Raw genomic sequence first — 14617 nt, 5'->3', positions numbered from 1 at the left:
CAAATGCTATTTTGGGCTGCATTAATAGAAGTATAGCTTCCAAATCACGTGAGGTACTGGTTCCTCTCTATTCGGCCCTGCTAGGCCTCATCAAGAGTATTGCGTCCAGGTCTGGGCTCCACAATTCAAGAAGGACGCAGACAAGCTGGAGCGTGTTCAGAAGAGGGCAACGAGGATGATCAGAGGTCTAGAAACAAAGCCCTATGAAGAGAGACTGAAAGAACTGGGCATGTTTAGCCTGGAGAAGAGAAGATTGAGGGGAGACATGATAGCACTCTTCAAATACTTAAAAGGTTGTCACACAGAGGAGGGCCAGGATCTCTTCTCGATTCTCCCAGAGTGCAGGACACGGAATAACGGGCTCAAGTTAAAGGAAGCCAGATTCCGGCTGGACATCAGGAAAAACTTCCTGACTGTTAGAGCAGTGCGACAGTGGAATCAGCTACCTAGGGAGGTTGTGGGCTCTCCCACACTAGAGGCATTCAAGAGGCAGCTGGACAACCATCTGTCAGGGATGCTTTAGGGTGGATTCCTGCATTGAGCAGGGGGTTGGACTCGATGGCCTTGTAGGCCCCTTCCAACTCTGCTATTCTATGATTCTATGATTCTATGTGGGGCTTTCATAGAAAATCCCCTAATTCCCAAACTGCCCCCTCCAAGCTTCTCTCAGAGAAAAAGGCTGCTGTAGCAGGCATACAGAAAAAGGCCGCTCAAGGACTGAGAAAGTTACTTTGGTGAGAGGTGGCGCAGAAGCAAATTGGCAACCAATACTGCAAACCAGGACTGGGTTTATATGTTCACATTGCCTAATCTGGTCCACCAAATTCTGCACTAGCTACGGTTTCTGAAGCCTCTTCAAAGGCAGCCCAACATATAATGTGTTTCAGTAATCTAACTGAGAAGTGACCAGGCCATAGCCCACCGATGCTAGGCAATTCCCCTCCAGATTGGGTAGTATCTGGGCCGCCAGCCAAAGTTGGTGGAAGACACAGGCAGGATCTACACTACTGCTTTAAAACAGTGCATAACAGGACAACTGTTGGGGCCCAGGACACACACACCATAGGCAGTTTTCAAACCATTTCCAAAGTGTCATATCCTGCTTGATGTAGATCTGGCCACTCTGAGCCTGGGAGGCCACCTTCACCTGCAATGAAGGATGAATCCAGGTGTAGCCTTAAGCTGTGCCCCTCACCCAGATAGCATGCCCCATAGGTATACTATTTCCATTTGCCTGTGGGTCCCAGGGGTGGAGTGCTTACTCAGGCTTTTATGCCAAAATAGATTCCGCTGTTGGATCAGCACTCAGCAAGCATAAGTATGATAAATAGCTTCTGTTGCTGTAGTTGTTGTTGTTGTTGTTGTTGTTATAGAGCAACACATGGAAACATCATCTGTTGGAGACAAAGCAAAGCTGCTTATGTTGATTTCCATGTGGTCCAATATAGCACAATGCACAGAGGCAGGGCGGAAACGAGAGCCATCGCTCATAGAAGTGAACCACAGCAGGCAAGTGCCTGAGGGAAAGCGGGGCTCCTCCATTACAGGCCCCTTGAAGATATGCTCTATTTTAGACATGGAGCAGTATATCAATTTTGTAAATAAATAAATGAATTCAATATACCACAGATTGGAAGCCAACAGATCCCCTGGACATCACACTTCTGGTGTGCCCCAAAATAGTGTCTGCAACAATGTAGGAACAAAGCCAGACTATAAAACACATGGTCTTCGATGTCTATATACTAATGCCCAGAGCATGGGAAACAAACAGAACGAACTTGAACTCTTATTACATGAAGAGGCAGCTGGACAACCATCATGTCAGGGATGCTTTAGGGTGGATTCCTGCATTGAGCAGGGGGTTGGCCTCGATGGCCTTGTAGGCCCCTTCCAACTCTGCTATTCTATGATTCTATGATTCTAAGGCAAATATGACTTGATAGGTATAACTGAAACTTGGTGGGATGACTCCCATGACTGGAATATAGCAATTGAAGGCTATAACTTGTTCAAAAAGAACAGAAGAAATAGAAAGGGAGGTGGAGTTGCACTATATGTTAAAAATACCTATCCCTGCACAGAAATACAGGCGGATGAGACTGGGAGCCCCATCGAGAGCATCTGGATTAAAATAAATGGGTCAAGGAATAAAAAGAACATGATAATTGGAGTCTACTACCAACCACCCAATCAAGGAGAAGACGAGGAAGAAACTTTTGAGAAACAAATTGTCAGTGTTTCAAGGAATTCCTGACATGTGTGGGTGATAACTTTCTCCTACAGAAAGTGGAGGAAGGAACTAGAGGATCAGCAATCCTTGACTTGATATTGACCAATAGGGATGACTTAGTGGATAAAGTGGCAGTTACGGGAACTCTGGGGGAAAGTGACCACATCATACTTGAATTCTTGATTATGAAGGAGACAAAAGTTGAGTGTAGCCATACACGTACTCTGGATTTTAGGAAAGCTGATTTTAATAAACTCAGAACTATGATAAGTAAGGTCCCATGGCAAATGAGCCTAATGAGAAAAGAAGTGCTGGATGGGTGGGAGTATTTAAAAAAGGAAATTTTAAAGGCACAGTTACAAACAATTCCAACAAGGAGAAAAGATAGAAGACAACAGTGGAAACCAATGTGGCTCCACAAAAAGCTTACAGATGACCTGAAAACAAAAGGCATTCAAGAGGCCTTGAATGCCTTGATCTTGAATGCCACTAGAGGCATTCAAGAGGCAGCTGGACAACCATCTGTCAGGGATGCTTTAGGGTGGATTCCTGCATTGAGCAGGGGGTTGGACTCGATGGCCTTGTAGGCCCCTTCCAACTCTGCTATTCTATGATTCTATGATTCTATGAAAAAAGGATACATATAGGAAGTGGAAGGAAGGCCAGGCTACAAAAGCAGAGTACAGACAGGTGGCGCAGAAGTGCCGAAATGGCGTCAGGAAGGCTAAAGCTCAGAATGAGCTGAGATTAGTGAGGGATGCTAAAAGTATTAAAAAGGCTTTCTTCAGATACATGAGTAGTAAAAGACAGAGGAAAGAAATGGTGGTTCAACTGCTTAATGAGGATGGCAAATTGATAACAGATGACAAAGAAAAGGCTGAAGTGCTCAATTCCTACTTTGGCTCAGTCTTCTCCCAAAAGTGGGTCTATGACCCCCCTGGAAAAAATGAAGCAGAAGTTGAGGGGGCAGGATTACAGTTTGAGATTGATAAACAAATGGTCAAGGAACACCTACTTTCTTTGAATGAGTTCAAATCTCCAAGGCCTGATGAACCGCATCCTAGAGTAATGAAGGAGCTAGCAGAAGAACTCTCAGAACCTTTGTCTATTATCTTTGCAAAATCATGGAAGACAGGTGAGGTTACGGATGACTGGAGGAGGGCTAATGTTGTCCCTATCTTCAAAAAGGGCAAAAAGGAGGAACCTGGGAACTACAGACCAGTCAGTCTGACATCCATCCCTGGGAAAATTCTGGAGCAGATTATAAAGAAGTCAATCTGTAAACAACTTGAAATCAATGCGGTGATCACTAGAAGCCAACATGGATTTGTCAAGAACAAGTCCTGTCAGACTAATTTGATCTCATTTTTTTGATCGGGTAACCTCCCTTGTGGACTGTGGGAATGCTGTGGACGTCATATATCTTGACTTCAGCAAAGCTTTTGACAAAGTACCCCATGACATTCTGATTAACAAACTAGCTAAAAGTGGGCTAGATGGAACAACTATTAGGTGGATTCACAGTTGGCTACAGAATCGGACTCAAAGAGTACTTATCAATGGAACCTTCTCAAACTGGGGAGAGGCAACGAGTGGGGTACCGCAGGGCTCAGTCCTGGGCCCAGTGCTCTTCAACATTTTTATTAATGATTTGGACGAGGAGGTGCAGGGAACGCTTATAAAATGTGCAGATGACACAAAATTGGGTGGGATAGCTAATACCCTGGAAGACAGAAACAAACTTCAAAGTGATCTTGATAGGCTGGAGTGCTAGGCTGAAAACAACAGAATGAAATTTAATAGGGATAAATGCCAAGTTCTACATTTAGGAAATAGAAACCAAAGGCACAGTTACAAGATGGGGGATACTTGGCTCAGCAATACTACAAATGAGAAGGATCTTGGAATTGTTGTAGATCACAAGCTGAATATGAGCCAAGAGTGCAATATGGCTGCAAGAAAGGCAAATGCTATTTTGGGCTGCATTAATAGAAATATAGCTTCCAAATTACGTGAGGTACTGGTTCCTCTCTATTCAGCCCTGGTTAGGCCTCATCTAGCGTATTGTATCCAGTTCTGGGCTCCACAATTCAAGGACGCAGACAAGCTGGAGCGTGTTCAGAGGAGGGCAACCAGGATGATCAGGGGTCTGGAAACAAAGCCCTATGAAGAGAGACTGAAAGAACTGGGCATGTTTAGCCTGGAGAAGAGAAGATGGAGGGGAGACATGATAGCATTCTTCAAATACTTAAAAGGTTGTCACACAGAGGAGGGCCAGGATCTCTTCTCGACCCTCCCAGAGTGCAGGACACGGAATAACGGGCTCAAGTTAAAGGAAGTCAGATTCCAGCTGGACATCAGGAAAAACTTCCTGACTGTTACAGCAGTACGACAATGGAACCAGTGACCTAGGGAGGTTGTGGGCTCTCCCACCCCAGATGCCTTCAAGAGGCAGCTAGACAACCATCTGTCAGGGATTCTTTAGGGTGGATTCCTGCATTGAGCAGGGGGTTGGAGTCGATGGTCTTGTAGGCCCCTTCCAACTCTGCTATTCTATGATTCTATGATTCTATGGTCTTAGAATGGTCCCATGCTGAACTCAGAGTCATGAACCATCCCCTTCATCTGCCCCCGGACTGAAACAGAAGGGAGGGAGGGTAGAGGGGGAGCTGGAATTCCTGTATTCGGTAAGCAGCAATCCCTGTTGAGTGGTAGCTTCCTGCATTAGATAGTGATTTAATACCCAACTCCTCCCCCAGTGTACACATTTTCTCAGAGCAAACAGTTCAAGGAGATGTAGCTATTTGTATTTCAAGGCAAATGCCATTAAGCACATCAGGTTCTAGTCCAACAATATGCCCATAACAGGGGCAGGTGGCGGCGGGAGCCTTTCTCTTGGTGATGCTTAATACCTATTTTCACAGCTTTCTTTATTGTGAAAGTTATTTGCATGAAAACAGCAACTTAACTGCTGCTTTTGAATCTGTAGAATTTGCCCTGCTAGCTGTGAGCGCCATCCCAGATGGGCATAACCCCCTGATGAGGCAACTCCACAGCCCATATTCTTTTATGCCTCTCTATCAGAAGGGAAGGGATCCTTTGTGTGGCATTTGTTATTAATCATAATTACCATTAGTTTTTGTTTGTTTAGAATATTTATATATTACTTTTCAATGAAAAGTTCTCATACTGGATTTCAGAGTGCTACATTACAAACATGTTCAAACACAGTTGTCTTCTATCTGGGGCAGGGAGAGATCTCCTCCTGTATGTAGACAGAGGATAATGAAGTCTTGTCTGAATACAGGAGAGTGTTATATTTCTAGAAAGCGAATGTGTCCAGGGATGAAATCAACAGCATCCCAGACACAGTCCATGGGTAGAGCATAGCAATGAGAGTCTTATTCATATTCACCATGGAGGGAGGTTCCAGTTGGGCTCTCCCACCTGCTTCTTTACACAAAAGCCTTTGCTCTACAAGGACTGGCCCTGCAGTGTCTTGGGGTCTGCGATTATTATTTCCACCTCCCTGACTCTGTTCAGAAGACACCTTAAACGATGGCTTTAACCACAGTGGTTAAGCCAGAAAGCCAGGCTGTGTCCAGAAGACACCTTAAACCACAGCTTTAACCATGGTGCAATAAGCAAAAAGTCTTATTCACTGTGGTTGAAGCCATGGTTTAAGGTGTCTTCTGGACACAGCCTAGATTGGAGCTCCGTGTTTCCCCCCCATAGACTTGACCATGGGGGTGGGGCACTCCTCACCCAGGGCGATCTTCATCCTAGGGCCGGCCCTGGTGGTGGCTGCCATAGCCCTTCTGATGAGCAAGGGATTTTAGCCCATCAACAAGGCCCTAGCTCAAGCAGGGGGCCTCCATTCTGCCCCTCCTGAGTTGGTGCTTCAACCTGTGTGTCGCCCCCCTCCTCACAAAGAGGCTGCCAGCTTCCCTCCCCATCAAGGTCGAAGCTAGCAGCTGAACAAGAGTAACTTCACTCCTGCCTGCTTTCTTCTGAGAACACTGACAGAGATCGGTTCACAGTGCTTCTGACCTATTGCAGGCTGAATAGGGCCCAAACCAGCACCCCCTTTCCTCTTGCCATGCCATGAGGAACTAGCCATAGCCAAACTCTTAGGCCCCACCACTGATCTTGGCTCCCAACCCTTTTGGACCACTTCTGATGAAATTCTGCCTGGAATTGGTGGAGCCCACTGGCACACCGGGCCTGGGATCCATCGATTCCAGGCAGAATTTCATAAGAGCATAAGATGTGGCTTGGCTGGGACTGGGCAGCCCTTCAAAGAGAAGACAACCTCACATTTATTTATTTATTTATTTATTATTTATTAAATTTATCTACCGCCCCATAGCCAAAGCTGTCTGGGTGGTTTATAAAAGTTAAAACCAGTGAACATTAAAAAGTATACAAAATTTAAAACATAGAGGACCACATCCTTTGAAAATTAGGACACTTGGGCTGGATTTCCTTTCTAAAGGGATGGCTGGACCATTTGTAATGCTCTCTCTTTTCCCTTGCACGTTAAGTCTCCTGCTTTCCTCCCCTCCAGCCAAAGTTACTTTCCTGCAGTTTTATCTCTTTGGGGGAAGATGCAACTGACTTGAGAGCTCTAGAAAAATGTGAGCTTTTGTAAAACATTAATCCATTTGTGCCACCTTCTTTTCCCCAAGGAAACACTTTTTGGCACAAGCTAATCCCAGCTCAGTCTTGCCATGTAGATTTTTTATGTTATGGAACACTGACTTTTTTGAATTAATGAATGGCTGCTCTTCAGTTATGCAGCTAATCTGCATATTTTACTTACTAGATGTGTGACAGTTATGACTCAGGAGCAAGTCCCAGCTCAAGGCAAACATGCAATCACACCCCCGCTTCAGTGGTGGTACTGGTGCAGGGGTGGGGGGCATGTATGTGTCTGAACCCTACTGGGATTCATCACTTCAATGCAAGAGAGAGGGTGAGGGGTGAGGAGGCCCTCAAGATGGAGCGAGGCGGCCAGCCTGAAATGTCTAGCAGGAAGTTAGTTGCAGAGGGAACTTCTGGGACAACTTGGGACCAAGATACCTGAGAGAGTGCCTTCTCCCCTATCAACCTGCCCAGTCACTGAGGTCATCCTAGGGCCTGCTCCTGGAGGTTCCACATAGACCTACCTCTGATTGGAGCCCACCAGGCGAAGAGCCTTCAGCGTGGTGGCGCCCCTCCTATGGAATTCCCTGCCTCTGGAGGTCAGGCAGGCACCAACTTTGTATTCCTTCCAGTGCCTCCTGAAAACATCATTGTTCCAGGATGACCAGCTGCCCTTCACTTCACATTTTGCTTTTTTAAAAAACTATTTTAATGTGCTTTTATTCTGCTTTTATTTCGTTTTAGCTTGTGCACTGCTCCAAAATTTTCAATGGGCTTATATAAATATTTTAAATAAAGAAACAAACAAATAAACAAATACGTGGTCCTCAGTTCTCCATGGAGGGAGCTGTTTGGGTTCCCTTCTGTTGTGCTTGGAGGGTGCAAGAAACATGGGAGCACCAAGCACTGGGTTCGTGGGCAGGATCCACTGCTCCTCCAAGTCAAAGTCATGTCTGGAGATCACCTTCCCCAGGCAGAGAAATTCCGAGGGGGCAGCCGTGGGAGAATGAACGTCGGTGCTTCTTTTCCCTTAGACCATCTCAACAGTGATGTCCAGATTCTGGAACGCCCACACGGCCCCTGCTCCCACACCACAGGAGGCCCATCTAGTCCCTTTCTTACCACGTTTTAGAAAAGTCTGCCCTGTTCTGATGGATTTTGGACATCATGTGGATTTTTAGTGCTAAGGCCAAGTGCCTTTTAATTTTGGGGTTATGTTTTTATGCTATATCGTTGTTTTAAATAATTATTGTTTTATCATTGCTGTGAGTTGCATTTGGGGCTGTTTGCCCCCAAAGCAGCATATAATTTTAATATAAATATTTATTTTCTGGAACTTACTGTATACTCCATCATTCAGTGGCCAATCAGCATTCCCAGTGTAGCTTGTAAAAGAGTAGAAACACAAATATTGCAAAAACATATAAAACTATAATAAAAGAGCAGTTCAAGAGAAAAACTTTAAAAGTTAGCAGATTGATATTATTATTATTATTATTATTATTATTATTATTATTATTATTATTATTATTATTATTTGCATTTTTATACCGCCCAACAGCCGAAGCTCCCTGGGCAGTTCACAAAAACTATGGGAGAAGATGGGTCCTAATCTGCACAGGGCTTTACTGGTAAGCTTTGAACTGAGCCTTGAAGCAAGAAGAAGCCAATCACACTGCTTCGAAACAGGCACAATGTGATCCCACATTGCAAGGGGCCGTGGCTCCATGGCAGAAGGGCCCCTGTGCTTTGCTTGCACAAGATCATGTTCTTTCACAAGACTGTTTAGCCTGGGGAAGAGAAGATTGAGGGGAGACATGATAGCACTCTTCAAATACTTAAAAGGTTGTCACACAGAGGAGGGCCAGGATCTCTTCTCCATCCTCCCAGAGTGCAGGACATGGAATAACGGGCTCAAGTTAAAGGAAGCCAGATTCCAGCTGGACATCAGGAAAAACTTCCTGACTGTTAGAGCAGTGCGACGGTGGAATCAGCTACCTAGGGAGGTTGTGGGCTCTCCCACACTAGAGGCCTTCAAGAGGCATCTGGACAAGCATCTGTCAGGGATGCTTTAGGGTGGATTCCTGCATTGAGCAGGGGGTTGGACTCGATGGCCTTGTAGGCCCCGCCCAATGGACTGAGGGGCTGACTCAGGGTGAGGCAGCTTCCTGCATGTGAATGTTCCAGATCCTGGTCCCTATTAGCAAAGTAGCAGCTGCGTTCCGGTCGAATTGGGCTTGCTGGAGTGTCTTCAATGGCAGCCCTATGTAGGGTGCATTGCAGTAATCAATCCTGGAAGTGACCAGAGCATGGATAACAAAGACTAGGCTTTCTCTGTTCAGGAGAAGCCACAGTCTGGCAGAAGATGCATCATGCCACTGAGACCACTTGGGAGTCCAATGCCAATGATGGATCGATGAGCACCCCCAAACTGCACTTCAATCTCCTGGGAGAGTCTTTGGTGGAACCCCATCTCCACACACCCTAGTAGCAGCTACAACTGCAGCAGCACACTCTCCATTCTAGAGAACAGCCCAGGCAACCCAGCAATGCCCTGCTCAGCACGTGGCTTGTTCTGCTCTGGTTGCATGTGCGTGTGGATTGTGGCTAAAAGACCACAGGAAAGTATAGGTGCACCGTGGCAAAGTTGTAAGCAAGCACAATACCTGGGGCTGTAAAATGTGTTAACAGTGAAGCTTGGTGTCTTAACAGCAATTTCCATGCTCTTTGCAGCATGAGTGAATGGGTAAGTGCCAGCTTAAACTCTTCTCTTAAACTGAATGGGTCTTTAAAATTTAGAGTAGGATGATGGTTACCTGGCAGAATTGAGTGCCCTGTTTTGGGTGCCTTACCTGTCTCCCAGAAGCCCTGGGATCCACCCAACGGGGCATTGCTACCTCCTAAGAAACGGGCTTTAATGCACTGTTCACTCCCCATAGAGGCCTGGAATCCCCTACACTGACTGATGTTCTCCTAGGCCTTGCTGGTGGGGAGTCTCACGTCCATGCCACACCAGCTGAGCATATGCACAGCACCTACTAGAGCCAGGAGAGCAGAGCAGGATGGGTACCTTTGGCACCAGGGGCAGGGCTTTCTCAAGCCCCAGGGCTGCTGAGTGCTCCCAGTTTGGCAGAACATCTTAACTTTGACTTGAGCAAATCATTCTTGCTAGCATATGGAATGCAAATTCTTCCCAAGCTCAACCAAGGGCGGAAAGCTTTCCCAGAAAGGTTGAGGAAGGAGCAGATGAAATTGCATAAAACAAAGGTCACTTTGGCATTACCATGGCTGCAGTGGGCCTTTTGGAGGCAAAACGCTGAGCAAGAGAATGAGTTCACAAAGGACTGTTTCATCTTTTTGTTTTGTTCACTGCCTTTTAATTTATAGTTTGTTGTGAGCTGCTGGGGTGGGGCAGGGAGTGGTGGGCATATTTTAATGAATGAATGAATGAATGAATGAATGAATAAATAGGTGTCCATAAAAGCAGCCACTAGTAACAGGTGCCACAGTTCTCTTTTCTGGGGCCTGGGAAGATTCCTTTGTTGATGGTTGCAGACCCAGCAGCTTTAGCAGTATGGGAACAAGCCAGGCTGGGCCTGTTTCCTGGTTAGTTGAAGAGGCCAGCCTCAGATTTGTTGCCTTCTGTGCTGCCTGCGTGTGCCCAGGAAAGAGTAGGAGGGCCTCCAGTTGCACAGCGGAAGAGAGCACACAAGCAGCAAAGCATTCAGCATCCACAAGGGAGCTCATAGCCTAAGAAGAAGAAGAACTTGCCATGCCCCCACCCCCCGGATCTTGCACTGCCATGCCTAATTGATCTAGGAGGATGCCTGAACAGGGACTGGCTGCATGTAGAATGTTCAGATAGGAGATTTGCATGAGAGATTGAAGTAGGAAACCTCAATTTGGCAGTAATCGGTCTGTGCAAATATATCAAGATTAAGACAGCACAGAGAATGGGATTTGCAGGAAGGCAGGAAAGAAAATATATTGCCAAGCACTAAGCAAGTAAAGTCTTGGTTTTCAAAGTGGTCCCTCAAAAGCAAAGGAAGCTGTGCTGGTCTATAAGAGAAAAACTCTAAAATCCACAATCAAGCAATGCCATTATATTAGGAGCAACCAAAATGTCACAATATAGTGACAAGTTACAGTTTATCCCTGAGCATCATTTCTCTGGGCCTAGAATAAACTTGTAACATGGGCTCCCCAACCCTAGCACAAGATATCCTTGTGCTAGGGGTTTCTAAATAAAATGTAGCATGGATTGTGGCCTCTGGCTTCTTTTCGCTCTCTTGGTCCAGGCTCCTTGCGTTTCTGGCTGCCTGGCTTGTGTTTGCAGCCAGACGTGGCAGGATGGCCTCCTGCATCTGAATGAGACCCAAGTGCTCTGGCCAATGCCCTCCAGTCCCCCCAGCCCTCCGATGCACCCTGCATTTGCTCATCTAACTTCCAGGGCCTGGCAAGCCTCCCGTCTCAGTGGCCCTGGCTCCGTCGCCCCATCCCTGGGACTTTCCTGGCTCCAGCTAGGATGGCGCTCACTTACCCCTCCCTCCTGCACAGCAAATGCCATCTGGAACCACGGCCCACTTGCCGAGAGAACATGCCATGCAGAGGGAGCCACACTCCTCTCCAGTGACCAGCTATGGCATTTCCAGGACAATTTCTCCCTCCCCCCGCCCAGCCGGAGGAGACACTGGGCTAGGGGCTCCTCGATTGCCAGCCACGTTGCTGGTTCTCTTCTTGCTCTGCTTCTGCTCTCTGGTCCAGGTAATCTGGCAGGATCTGGACAGCCTCGTATAGGGAAACACATGCCTGCAAATACATTTTGGCATGACCTACAGTGTAGACTGAATTCTCTACCACCACCCTCATGATAATGCCTTTCAGCCTTAGCCTGGCTCCCCTGGCTTTTACCCTGCCCCCCCACCCCGGTTCCTGATCCACAGTGCAATCCTAAACATGTTTACTCAAAGGGAATCCAATTGAGAACTCTGGTTTGCCATGCTTTCTGGGGGGGGGGGGGGAAATGAGCTTTTACTGCTGTGGGGTGGCGTTAGGTAATCCCGACACAGGTAATCCTGACACAGCCCTTGGGCCTGCCAGGCCCACCCCCTCCTTCTCATCTGGCTTCCAGCACCCAATGGGAGGTTGCCTTCTGTCTGGGAATGCCCCTGGCATTGCACCGGAGCAAGGACAGATGGCAGAAGAGGTGTAGTAACCTTGCTCTGGCAGGAAAAGTCAGGGTAAATCCCTGACTTTTCTACTGAGCAGCTTCCCAGGTAAGTACTGCAGTGGCTGTGAGGTGGCTGCCGTGTTGTATAACTGGGTTTTAACCAGTATGGACAGCCCCCTTGTTAGCCTTCATTGCGATGGAGGCAGCAGCAGTGGTTTTATACACCCAAATGCCTGCCACTCTGTCCCTCTGGAAAAGTAAGAAGGAAAAGCTGTGCCCTGCCTGCCTGCCCGGTCCAGCAGCAGAGGGGGGGTTGCTTGGCCTGCTCCTCTGCAGAGAGAAAGGGAGGGACAAGGAGGCCAGTGTCCTGCTGCGAGCAAGAAAGGTGGCAGCCCTCCTGCCGGTCCCCACCCTCCGCTGTGCCTGTCCTTCGCTCCTCACCTCCACTTACATGCACACTTTATCTGCCCTGGGGAGAGGGCAGTGCCACCCACAGCAAGCGAGTGAGAGATGGCCCCTGGGGACGAGGGTGCAGAAGGCCTCTCCCCACAAGTTCTTGGGGAAAGGGGCTCGCAGGACGTAGGTGTTAGCAGCTTTCTTGTGACACTATTAGACATGTAAATCACAAATTACAGCCCTTTCCGGAGAAAGAATTGCTTCCCTACCAATTACAGTTAATAGGAGAAAAGTAATGTACCAATTAATATGGCTGCTTTTAAAACTCCATCTAATGTGTTAAACACAGCTCCTGCTGTTTGCAATGTGGCAAAAGAAAGTGGGAAGAGAGAACTCATAAAATTTTGCCTGCCTGTTACTTAAGTGTTTGGCACAAGAGGCAACACCTCAAGAAGGAGGTTATTTAACATTTGAAGGCTTGTGGGAACCATAAATCACAGCATACATGCCAGGCTGGTTGAAAAGGATAGAATACATTCAATTTTACAGTATATTAAACTTCATCTAATTTGAACATAGGAATGGACCAGCAAAATAAATGACCAATTTCTGAAGCAGAAATTACCATTTGGCTGAAGCCATTATGAAGCTGCTGGCATTTTATCATGTTCTTAACATAATATTGCTTGTCTATTGATGCATAGTTATAATGCCAACACAAATTAGAAGGCAGCAAGATCGGATAGCATGGAGGGTTCTGTAAAAATAGGTATCATTTGTCAGGCATGACTCCAGAGGTCTTTTGCAATGCTGATAATATGCAGATTAAAGCAGAAGTAAATACGGGGAAAGGTGAAAAAGAAAGAAAGAAACGGAATGAGATCCCAGAACTGGGGCAAGGGAGGTGGGCCGGCCAGCCAGCCAGCCAGCCAGGAGTCCTTGGTCAAGCCAGAAGGGACTCTGTCCAAATAACTTCCTACACCTACCTAGCAAGGGAAGCTCTTTTGATACTATCCAAGAAATAAAAATTTAAAAAATGAGCCCAAATGTTATCATAGCAGCCCATGCATGCATAGTAGTGAAGAGGCGGCCAGCCATCTTTCTGAGCTTGACCATAGCTGAAGGGTGGGTGTCAGCGGATGCTTCTGGGACCCAGAATGCCACTCACTTGCCTACTAACTAAAACCAGCAGCTGGGGACTAAACCAGGGAGGCAAAAAGAAACGACTTTCCACAATTTTCAAACCTGGCCGGCAAGACGCACCCATGGCATCCATTGGATGTGCTGATGCTTATGAGGGACCCATGACTTGCTACATGTTCATCTTCCTATTCCTCTTTCTGCAACTTTCACATTTATAAATAATCAGATTATTACCAAAGTATCCATAAATCTAAATTACTCTCTTCTCTCAAGCAACTGATCCTATAAAATACACTTTTATAGAGATCGTCTTGAGACCTTCCCACTCTCTGAGGAAATCATAGAATCACAGAGTTGGAAGTCCTCAGAGATAATCTGGCTCAACCCCCGACTTGCCTCTGCACTGCAAGATGGGTGGCCACCTAGCCTCTGGTTAAATGCTTCCAGCGAAAAAGAACCCACCACTTCCCAAAGCAGCCTGTCCCACTGTTCCTCTCACTGTTAGGAAATGTCTCCTCATGGGAAGCCCAAATCTGCTTCCCTGCAATTTCTACCCATAGATTCTAATCCTGCCCTCAGGAGCAACAGAGAACCACTCTGCTCCCTCTTTTTCATAATATCTTTTCAGATATTTGAAGACCATCATCATGTCTCCCCTTAATCTTCTCTGGACCAAACATACCCAGCTCTTGCAAACATTCCTCATAGGACTTGTTTTCCACACTTCTCACCATCCTGCTCACTCTTCCTTGGAGATACTGCAGTTTGTCAATGTGCTTCTTAAAATGTGATGCCCAGAATACAACTTGACTAATGCTGGCTATCAATTCTGGGACTGAGACACTCTGCTTCTGTTAATTCAGCCAGCCAGTCAGCCTAAGAATGTATAAGCTTTCTTAGCTGCTGCATCACGCTGCTGGCTCATATTCAGTTTGTGTTCCACTAAGACACCTAGATCCTTTTCCCATGTACTGTTGCTAGCCCATGTCTCCGCCATCCTATACTTGTGTTTTTGACTTTTTGTATCTAAA

This window comes from Elgaria multicarinata, chromosome 17 (assembly GCF_023053635.1).
Source record: "Elgaria multicarinata webbii isolate HBS135686 ecotype San Diego chromosome 17, rElgMul1.1.pri, whole genome shotgun sequence".
In the NCBI taxonomy this organism is placed as follows: Eukaryota; Metazoa; Chordata; class Lepidosauria; order Squamata; family Anguidae; genus Elgaria; species Elgaria multicarinata.
The sequence above is the reverse complement of the archived record's forward strand: the minus strand, read 5'-3'. Positions refer to the sequence as shown.